Here is an 11,983-nt window from a genome sequence, read left to right as displayed (position 1 = left end):
TGGTGTTGGTGCTGGATTCCTTGGAACTGGCGTTCTGGACGTTTCTAAGCTGCCAAGTGTGTGCTGGGAATCAAACCTCTAGAAGAGCACACAGAGGTCCTAACCTCTAAATCATCACTATTAGCCCCAGAGTTTGATATTTTGTCATGCAGTTAGACATCAAACATTACTATTTATTTATGTGCCAGGTTTCATGTTAGTGAATGTGGATCAGAAATGAATCTCTTTGCCCAAGCATCTCACGTACATGCCAAGGAAAGGATTGTAATGCAGGGAATAATGCAAGGATCCTGAGGGAGAAACAGAAATTAGTTTCTAAGAGGAAGGATAAGGAAAAGTAGTGGGCCTGGATAATGAGATGAAACAATCTGGTTTTAATTTTTATTTTTTATTTTTTTTTTTTGAGACAGGGTCTCATGTAGCCTAGGCTGACCTCAAATTCCCAATGTAGCAAAGGCTGGCCTTGACTGTTGCTTTTCTTTTCCTTTTTTTTCCTTGAAGGGAAATGGAGATATACAGATATAATACAGAATTAGAAGGGACTTTTCAAGCAGTAGGAAGGGTACTATGGAAGAGAAAGGGGTCAGGCTTGCAAATTAAGACTAGATGACGGTGTTGGGGAAGCTGTATGTATTGGACTGAAGATTTTGGATTGATGTCTGAACTTCCTACAGTGACATCTAATACTCTGCATTCATATCGATGGAGTCTTCCCTCCTTCCTAAAATTGGATATTGTTAAGTATCACCAGATACCTGAGAAAAATGTTCTAATTTAGAATTGCCATGTATTTCAACTACACTTCGGCAAGTTGTGCTTGTATGTGCATTTTCCTAAAACTCTTGTCAATGAGGTGAGATGTCACCTGCTCTAACACTCCTGATGCCATTGACAACAGTCTCAGTTACTGTAGTCTAGAAGGAGGAGTCACACCAGGGCACAGGTTAGAGCAAGCAAGCAATCAAGCAGTCAAGGTTAATTTTTACAGGTAAAGAAGAAAACTCAAATTACAACATTTAGAGTGGAGGGTAGGCTAAACTAGTGGCAGTGGCATGGCTGTCTCTTGCATCTAGACTTAAATATCTTTGTCAACCACTACTTGTCTACCTGTCTATGACTGGGGTGCTCTGTGGTGTTCTCCAACCTGAAAGAGGCAGAGGCTTTTTTAGAGGTTATCCTTACACACTACTTAGTCTGTTACAATTATATGCAGGAATATATATGAAAGTGTTGACAATTCTCAGCCGGGCGGTGATGGTACATGCCTTTAATCCCAGCACCTGGGAGACAGAGGCAGGCAGATCTGGATGAATTCAAGGTTAGCCTGGTCTACAGAGTGAGTTCCAGGACAGCCAGGGCTATACAGAGAAACCCTGTCTTGAAGACTCCACCCCAACTCAAAGAAAAGAAAAAATATAATTACTCTCATAAGACTGAGATGTTTACTAAGAGCAAGGTCAACGAAAGCTTAAATGGATTCCTTAGTGGGACTTTGGGAGAGCAGCCTGGAGCATGAAGTTAACAAGTTTGTTACTCTTCCTAGAGCCCTGTCCTTTTTCTTTCAGTCAGCTATCTCCTGCTCAGGTGAAAAAAATTCTTCTTACGTTCTTTAGTGTTTCCAACCTTATACTTTTAATGCTAATTCTTTTTAACCTTCATGTTTGTTTTAACTGTAATAAACATAGACCTTATAATCAGGATAGTAACTATATCTACCACCCAAAGAAGTAATTGTCTCCATGGGTTTGATATTTTTATTGTTGCTGTGACAAAGTATCTGTCTGTCTAAAGCCACTTAAGACAAGAAGGATTGATGTTATAGCTCACGGTTTGAAGGTGGGAAGTCCATAGTGGCAGGAGAAAACATGAAGCAGAGTCATATTGTACCCTCAGTTAGGGAAGAAAGAGATGGATGTTAGAACTTGATTTATTTTTTCATTTTCTCCTTATTCACTGTGAGGTCCCAGCCCATGGGATGAAGCTGTTCTCATCTAGTGATGGAATTTCCTCCTCAGTTAAATGTTTCTGGAAATACCTTCAGAGACATACCCAGAGATGTGTTTCCTAGGTAATTTTAAACCCACTGAAGTTGGTAATTAAGATTAATATCACAACCTCCCAGCAAGTAAACAATGATCTGCTTCCTTTCCCTATAGATTTATTTCCTGTATAAGTGGAATCTTGGTGATATGTTTTATTTGATTTGGTTTATTATCCTTAGAATCATCATTTTGAGATTCACCAAAGTTTCTTCAAATTCCCAATATAGTCGAGGGGGATCTTAAACTCATGATTCTAGCTCCATTTCCGGAGAGCTAGAAAAAGAGGTATGCCTTTCTGCTCTTTGACACTGCTGAGGAAGCATCGCTGAAGACTCTCATCCTTCTGCTCTCATGTCTAAATTAAGTCTCCCAAGGAGCCAGAATAGCTGTGGAAGCTCTTCATTGGAGGGCTGAGCTTCGAAACAACTGACAAGAGTCTGAGGAGTCATTTTGAGCAATGGGAAACACTCACCGACTGTGTGCTAATGAGAGATCCAAACTCCAAGAGATCCAGAGGCTTTGGGCTTATTGCATATGCCACTGTGGAGGAAGTGGATGCTGCCATGAATGCAAGACCACACAAGGTGGATGGAAGAGTTGTGGAACCTAAGGTAGCTGTGTCAAGAGAAGATTCTCACAGACCAGGTGCCCACTTAACTGTGAAGAAGATCTTTGTTGGCGGTAGTAAAGAAGACACTGAAGAACATCACCTACGAGTTTATTTTGAGCAGTATGGGAAAATTGAAGTGATTGAAATTATGACTGACATAGGCAGTGGAAAAAAGAGGGGCTTTGCTTTTGTCACCTTTGACGACCAGGACTCTGTGGATAATATTGTTATTCAGAAATACCATACTGTGAATGGCCACAACTGTGAAGTAAGAAAGGCTCTGTTGAAACAAGAGATGGCTAGTGCTTCGTCCAGTCAGAGAGGTCGAAGTGGTTCCTGAAACTTTGGTGGTAGTCGTGGAGGTGGTTTTGGTGGCAATGACAATTTTGGTTGAGGAAGGGATGTCAGTGGTCATGGTGGCTTTGGTGTCAGTCATGGTGGTGGTGGATATGGTGGCAGTGGGGATGGCTATAATGGATTTGGCAATGATGGAAGCAATTTTGGAGGTGGTGGAAGATACAATGATTTTGGCAATTACAACAACCAGTAATCAACTTTTGGACCGATGAAAGGAGGAAACTTTGGAGGCAGGAGCTCTGGCCCTTATGGTGGTGGAGGCCAGTACTTTGCTAAACCACGAAACCAAGGTGGCCATGGAGGTTCCAGCAGCAGCAGTAGCTATGGCAGTGGCAGGAGGTTCTAATTACAGCCAGGAAACAAAGCTTAGCAGGAGAGGAGAGGCAGAGAAGTGACAGGGAAGATACATGTCACAACAGATTTGTGAACTCAGCCAAGCACAGTGGTGTCAGGGCCTAGCTGCTACAAAGAAGACGTGTTTTAGACAGTACTCATGTGTGTGGGCAAAAACTCCAGGACTGTATCTGTGACTAATTGTATAACAGGTTATTTTAGTTTTTCTTCTGTGCAAAGTGTAAAGCATTCCAATGAAGGGTTTTACTGTAGACCTTTTTCACCCATGCTGTTGATTGTTGAATGTAAAAGTCTGATCATGACACTGAACAAATGTGTCTTCTAAAAAAAATGTGCTGTGTAAAGTTAGTCTACTCTGAAGTCATCTTGGTAAACTTCCCCAACAGTGTGGAATTAGAATTCCTTCAGGGTGGTGCCAAATTCCATTTGGAATTTATTTATGGTTGCTTGGGTAGAGAAGTCATTGTCTTTAAAAGCTTTGGTGTTGCTACACTGACAGTTACTGTTGTAACTTAATGAGTTTCACCATTGAAATGGTCATCCAAGCAAGATCACAATTGGGTTATAAAATGGTTGTTGGCACACACTATACAGTATCAAAATTGAATTACAGTATCAGATAAAATAATATATGGGAATGAAGATTGTATCATCCATTGTCATATGTATTCAATAAATGATTTAATTCTCTTGGAAAAAAAGAAAAAGAGGTATGTACTAGCATACTTGGCTGTTTAAATCATTTTATGGCAGACATGTTTAAAAAACACATAAAAATCTTTGTGACTCCCTTCAACAAAGCCACATGTGACACCTACATATTTATTATCTATTTTATAAAAATAGTTTATATTAATTCACTTAATATATTTTATATTAACTAATATATAAAAATAGTATAGTTTTAACATGTAATAGTTATGCAAATTATGAATGAGCTAGTTTAGATTCTTTGTTCACATTATATCTTTCAAAGCCCATATGCATTTCAACTGAACTAGTCAAATTTAACAAGTCCTCCATAAGCACATGTAGTTAGAAATGAGAGTTTTCAAAAATATATATATTTCTCTGTATAAATGTAATCATAAAACAGATTCCCTTTCTCTAAGGGTTCTTTTGGAGTCAGCATGAGTATATTTTCAGCATGCATTCCTGCATCATTTCAGAAAAAATAGAAATTAAATAAAAAAATGAAAATAGGATTGGTAGAATGGCTTAGTAGGTATCTTTTGTCTTGCAAGCCTAAAAGCCTCAGTTCAATCCTCAAAGCCAACAACAGAAGTAGAGAACTAACTCTCCAAAATAATCCTCTAACCTTTGCACATGTGTGATAGATGATAATAATATGAATTTTAAAACAAAGAAATTAAAAATGAAAATATGCTCAACAAGAGTAATATGGAAAATGGGAGAAAAAAATCAATTCAATGATTTTTTTCCATGTAAAAACTGGAAATATACTCTTCCCAAGGGAAGAACACACCAATTGGTTATTCAATACCGAATAGTTAGCCTTGAAAACCTACATATGAGTAACATTATACAGACTGAGCAGATTATATTTAGGAATTACACACACACACACACACACACACACACACACACACACACACACGACATAAAAGAGGCCATGAATTTGAAAGCAAAGCAAAGAGGGGTTTATAGGAGGGAGGCAAGGGAAGGGGAAAATACATTTATATTATAAACTCAAACCCCAAAACTAAACAGAAGGACGAAACAAACAAACAAGTTAAAAACCAAAGACAAGACCAGATGGTTGTTATGGTACACATTGGTTGTCAAGTGCTGAAGAGAACAAGGTAGGAAAATCACATGTTCAAGGCCAGCCTTATGTACACCTTAAGGCTGGGGGTATGACTCAGTTGGTAGAGTGCTTCGCTAACATACATGAAGCCCTCTGTTTTATCCCTAGTAGCACATAAATGAGGCATGATTGCACATACCTGTAATCTTGAGACATGAGAAATAGGATAAATCCAAGGTCAACCTCAGCTTCATGTAACAATGCCTCAAAAAAACAATCAAAGAGGAGATGAGACACCTGAAAGTCCTTTGTCCTTTACACTGAGAATCATACATACCTGAACATTTAAAAATATTCACACAGATAGTAGTAATCGAATATCTAATTTTTCAATGAATACAGTAGAAATCAGATGAAAATTCCAAGCAACTGCAAATAGTGCACGAAGGGAGAAAAAAAGCACAAAGAAAAACCAGAGATAACAAATCAAAATCATGGACCACACAGTTTCCAAAGATAGGACAAACAAAATACTGAATTTAAAAGGAAATGATTTGGGTTCATCTTGTTTCCAGTAACATGGATTTTCAGTCATGCAGGGCAGGATTGCGAAGTAAAATACTAAACAGAGATTTGTTACCATTTTCATTAGAGATAGTGACAACGTGACTAACTACTGGGACTAGAGTAATGGCTCACAATCTCCTGTCACTCCAGCTCCAGGGAATCCAACAGCTTCTTGTTGCATTTAATTGAGGCTGACTTACAGTTTCAGAGGTTTAGTCCATTATTGTCATGGCAGGAAGCAAGGCAGCATGCAGGCAGACATGGTGCTGGAGAAGGAGCAGAAAGCATTACATCTGGATACAAACAGCAGGGAGAGAGAGTGAGTCACTGGTTTGAGAATTTGAAACCACAAAGCCCACTCTCAGTGACACACTTTTTCCAACAAGGCCACACCTACTCCAACAAGGCCACACCTCCTAATGGTGTCACTTCTGATGAGCCTGTGGGGGGCCATTTTCATTCAAATCTCCACAAAGTTCAACTGACAATCCATTTGTAATATGAATGCCCAAGTGACAGAACCTGTTTACATAAACAAGTGAGAAACTGAATAGCTGACAAAGTCCGACTAATTGAAACCTCATGCAGCTCTATTAATGTGATAACTATTCGTCCAAGAAAATGGATAAAACAATTGTGGTATATTTATTCAGTGATGTACAACAGTGAGAGATTAATGGTGACAATCTCAAATTTAATAAGCAGTCATTATCATAACAAGTTGCTGGAGATTTGTATATTATGATACATTTATATTACTTAAAATATGCATTGCATGTATTTAATGCATAATGTATAAAGAAACTAATCACATTGCAGTTTGTTATGAGAAACACCAACCTGAGAACAGTGATATCATCAACAAAACCTGTTGACATTGTTTGTTTTGTTTTTCTCTCTCTGGTAACAGAGAACATTAATTCCCTAAAGTGTTGGTAGAATTTCAGAGAGAGAAAGACAGGGCCAGAATTCATTGGGAATTGAAACTCAGGTCAAAAGGGCACCTTTAAGTGGGGATCAAGCACAGTGTTAAGAGTATACACTTATTGTCATGAAAGACTTGACCCCCAGAATGGCAGCAAACAAGCAATGAAACAACAACCATAACTACACAGATTTCTCAATGTGGAAACTTAATTAGGGTTTTGTATAAATTATGGTACAACAACAGCTTCCAATTAGCAGGAACAAGAAAGAAATTTTAGTTTTACTTTGTCATGAATCTTTATATTTGACATTGTACTAGTGGGTTTTGTGTGTCAACTTGACACAAGCTAGAGTCATCAGAGAGGAAGGACCCTCAACTGAGGAAATGCCTTCATGAAATCCAGCTTCAAGGTATTCTTTTAGTTAGTGATTGTGGAGGAGGACACAGTCTATTGTGGGTAGTATTATCCATGGGCTGGTGGTCCCGAGTTCTATAAGAAAGCAGAACGAGCAAGCCATGAGGAGCAAGCAAGTAAGCAACACTCCTCCATGGCCTCTGCATCAGCTCTTGCCAACAGGTTTCTGCCCTGATTGAATTCCTGTCCTGATTTCCTTCAATAATGAACAGTGATATGCAAGTGTAAGTCAAATAAACCCTTTCCTCTCCAATTTGCTTTTTGTTCACTGTGTTCATCACAGCAATAGAGACCCTAAGTAAGACAGTCATTATCTTATTGGTTCTCATCCTCTTTATCTTCTACCCTCTTTCAGCCTTACTTCAGTCAGTCCTTATGTGCTGCTTAGTTTTTGTCAGCTTGACACAAGCTAGGGTCATCTGGGAAAAGGGACTTTAATTGAAAAAAAAAGTGCTTCCATCACTTTGACCAGTGGACAATCTGTGAGGCATTTTCTTGATTAAGGATTGGTATGGAAGGATCACACCCCTATGGATAGTGCATGCCATTCTTGGGAAAATGGTATTGGGTCATAGAAGAAGACAGACTGAGAAATCCAGAAAGCAGCATTTCTCCACATCCTCTATTTCAACTCTTGCTACCTGGTTGTTGCTTCGAACTCCTATCCTGGCTTCCCTTCATGGTGGACTACAATTGTAAACTGAAAACAAACAAAACAAAAACAAAAGTCACCCAAACAAACAAACCCCCAAAGTTAAAGAAAAAAACCCAACCCAAATCAAACACTTTTGGGCATAGTGTTTTATCATACCAACAGAAAAGTACAGCTTGGTTTCCTTTTCTTTCTTTCTTTTATTTTTTCCTGGAGCTGAGGACCAAACCCAGGGCCTTGCACTTGCTAGGCAAGTGCTCTATCACTGAGCTAAATCCCCAACCCTGGTTTCCTTTTCTTATTACATCTATTAAACTCCCTATGCTACTATCCCTCTTAAACTCTCCTTCTTCACACTCATGACCCCACCTTTTAAAAACGACCTGTAAACACACATCCATTTACATCCATACATATATACATGTGTATATAAATAAATAGTATATACATTACATACATATTTATATACACATTTACATATACACATAAGTCTAGGCCTCATATATGAGAGCAAAGTCAGAGCATTTTGGGGCATATATCTGAATGACTCATTGACACTTTCAAGGAAATGATGAGTCTTTGGGGGAAATCCTATAATGAAAAAAATCAAACAATTTTTCTGGACTAGAGTCTTCTTTTAATGCGTATGGAAGGTATATTGGGGCCCAAGGGGAATAAATTTCAGCATCGGTATCTAACCTGAGAATGGAGGCAGCTGTCTTAATTCTCAGTACTTAACTCTAGAGCAGAGGACTAGGCTCACAGGGAGGTGCACAGGACTGTAATGTTTATTTCCTTAAACAAACTGAAGCAAATAGGAGAAAATATTCTAACATGCCAAGGTGTATTAATGGACTTAGAGAAAATTCCTTTGTTTTCATAATAGTTCTTTGTATTTTTTGATAAGCTTAAGTGTTTTGTTTCATGTACAAAGATTTCATCTACCTTTATAAAAATGTCATTTTGCAATTAAAGTGCCATGACTAGACATTATTATCTTAAGCTACTTCTCCAAGATTCAGAAAGACAAATACCACGTTCTCCTTCATATGCAGGCAGGCCCAGTAATTTAATTTTTACATATATATCACATATATATATATATATATATATATCGGTATAGAGCATAAAACTTGAAAGGGGTTTGTGAGAAGGGAATCAGAGTACTTAAGAGAGGATTGGGAGAGAGAAAGAGAAAATAAAGAAGTTAAATATATGTGTTATGAGAGCAGAAGGGAGGCTAGTCATGGGAAAGGGACCAACAGGATACAGAAGGGAATTGTGGAGAGCAGTGAGGGAAGATTAACAAAAATAAAGTATATATGAAAATACAATACTGAAATCCATCTATGTGAGCTATACCTCTATCCCAAAGGGGCTACATTTTACTTGCCTTTTCCTGGGGTGAGAGTTCCTTTGTATAGCATATTCTCTCTCCACAAATTTATATATTTAATGTATACATATAGACATAAATACAGATAATTGTTCATATATAATATAAGCAATATATTTGTTATATATTGTATGTGTGATGTGTGTGTTTTAAGTGTCAAGATATAGGTATATACTATAATTATAGAGATACATATGTTCATAAATAGAGACAGAATCTGAGAAGTTCTATGAATCATTTGATTTACATTTATTTATTTATTTATTTATTTATTTATTTATTTATTTATTTATTTATTTATTTGTATGAGCACCTATTTGAATGTATGACAGAAGAGAATATCAGAAAGAGAGGGCATCAGATCTCATTACAGATGGTTGTGAGCCACCATGTGTTTACTGGGAATTGAACTCAGGACCTCTGGGTGATCAGCCAGCGGTCTTCCTTCCCCTTTCTCTCTCTCTCTCTCTCTCTCTCTCTCTCTCTCTCTCTCTCTCTCTCTCTCTCTCTTAACTTGAGTATTTCTTATTTACATTTCGAGTGTTATTCCCTTTCCCGGTTTATGGGCCAACAGCCAGTGGTCTTAACCACTGAACCATCTCTCCAGTCCTTGATTTAGCCTCTTCGCCAAAATATGAGTAACTCCTGCTTCATATACTAGGCAGTGCACCATAACGGCAGCCATTGTTTGCTCAGTGTCACTTATTTGCTTTGTGATCTGGGGCTTGTTGTTTAAGATTTAGAAACCCCAATATCTCAAAGATAAAATGGGGTGATAGTAACGACTAGGATGCAGTCTTTTTTTAAATCAAAAAAATAAATCCAGGTAAGATATTAGGCATAGAGTGTGGGACAAAATATATGAGTTACTATACCAAAGAGTGTTCTTTTTGAAGTTCTACTTGTGTGGGTTTGTTGCTTGAAGCAACGAGAGGCTGTAGGATTCCTGGAGCTGGTATTGCAGGAGCTCGTGAGCCATCTAAGGTGGGTTTTGAAACTGAACTCAGGTTTTCTGTAAGGGTACTCTACTCTCTTGATCACTGAGCACAATACGCTTACAGAAAACCTGAGATTATAGCATAATCTCTAGTCCCAGTAGTTACAGTCTTATCATCTCTATCTCTGATAAAAATGGTAACAAATCTCTGGTGAAAATTCTACTTTGCAATCCTGCCTTGTATGGCTGACAATTCATGTTACTGGAAACACAATGAACCTAAATCATTTCTCTTCAAATTAGATGGTTTGATTGGTGTTCTGTCTTTCAAACTACATAGTCTGTGTCTACAGCTTCAATATGGATGTTTTGGTGGCCTGAGATGGTATGACATTAGCCTTTGCCCAGGCATCTAATGAGGTTTAGAATCCAAGGTTGGGTGTAAAGTCAGGTTTTATGTTTCTTTTATTTGCTTTTGGATCAGAGTTCTTACTTTTACTATATTTGTTTTCTTGCTCCATATCTTCTTACATTTTGCCGTTTTATGGTCTAACTTATGGGTTTTGTTTTCTCAAACCAACCTCTACTATCTGAAGTGTGATATCTTTTTACTGCACAAGTCCCTTGATTTTTTTTATTAATCATTTTATTCATGTACATTTCAAATGATATCCCCCTTCCCTGTTATCCCTTCACAATCCCCCATCCCATCTCTCCTCTCTTCTCTCCCCTTTGCTTCTGTGAGGATGCGCCTCTGCCACTCATTCACTCCCACCTTGCCGCTCTAGCATCCCCCTACACTGGGGAATCAAACCTCTACAGGACCAAGGGCCTCCCCTCCCACTGATGTCAGAGAAGGCCATCAGTTACACATGTGTCTGGAGCCCTGGAGCCCTCTATGTATACACTTTGGTAGGTGGTTTAGTCTCTGGGAGATCTGGGTGGTCTGATTAGTTGATATTATTCTTTTTATGGGGTTGCAATCTCCTTCAGCTCCTTCAGAGTTTCCCCTAGCTCTTCCATTGGGGTTCCTGGGCTCAGTCCAATGGTTGGCTATAAGTATCTGCATCTGTATTGGTCAGGCACAGGTAGAACCTCTTAGGGAACAGCTGTACCAGTCTTCTGTCAGCAACTGCTTCTTGGCATCTACAATAGTGTCAGGGTTTGGTGTCTGCAGACGGGATGGATCCCCAGGTGGGGCAGTCTCTGGATGACCTTTCCTTCAGTCTCTGCTCTACTCTTTATCCATGCATTTCCTTTAGACAGGAGGAATTCTGGATTAATATTTTTGAGATGGGTGGGAGGCCCCATCCCTCAACGGGGGGCCGTACCTATCTACTGGAAGTGGTCTCTACAGGTTCTCTCTCCTTTGTAGAGTTTATCAGCTAAACTCATTCCCATTGGGTCCTAGGGAGCCTCCTGCTTCTCTAGCATCTGGGTCTTTCTAGTGGTTACCTCCAGTTTCTCATCCCCCACTGCTACATATTCAATTTGACCTTCTGGACTTCTCTCCGGTCCCTTCTAATACCTGATCCTGCTCACCTTTATTTCCTCCCCCTCTTCTCTCCCTACCAGATCCCTCCCTCCCCCTATCTCCTGTGATTATTTTGTTCCCACTTCTAAGTAGCATTGAAGCATCCACAGTTTGGCCTTCTTTCTTCTTAAGCTTAACCATATGGTTTGTGGGTTGTATTGTGGGCATTCTGAGCTTTTGAGTAATATCCACTTATCAGTGAGTGCGTACCATGTATATTCTTTTGTGTCTGGGTTACCTCACTCAGGATGATACTTTCTTGTTCCATCCCTTTGTAAATTTCATGCAGTCATTTGGTCCCATAATTCTGTTCCACCTTTTTCAAAGAGTCCCTCTATTCACACTTCTTTCTCATTTTCAAAAGTATAATTTAATTTTAAGTTAAAATATAATTATATCATTTCCCATTCCTTTTCTTCCCTT

At 38.8% G+C, this 11,983-nt stretch overlaps 1 pseudogene; it reads left to right on the top strand.

Moving 5' to 3' along the window:
* Positions 1-2,512: 2,512 nt before the first annotated feature.
* Positions 2,513-3,542, top strand: Hnrnpa1-ps28 (heterogeneous nuclear ribonucleoprotein A1, pseudogene 28; annotated as a pseudogene).
* The last annotated feature ends 8,441 nt before the right edge of the window (positions 3,543-11,983 follow it).

This window comes from Rattus norvegicus, chromosome X (genome assembly GCF_036323735.1).
Source record: "Rattus norvegicus strain BN/NHsdMcwi chromosome X, GRCr8, whole genome shotgun sequence".
Taxonomy (NCBI): Eukaryota; Metazoa; Chordata; class Mammalia; order Rodentia; family Muridae; genus Rattus; species Rattus norvegicus.
Note: the sequence above shows the minus strand (reverse complement) of the source record. Positions and strands in the feature narration are given on the sequence as shown.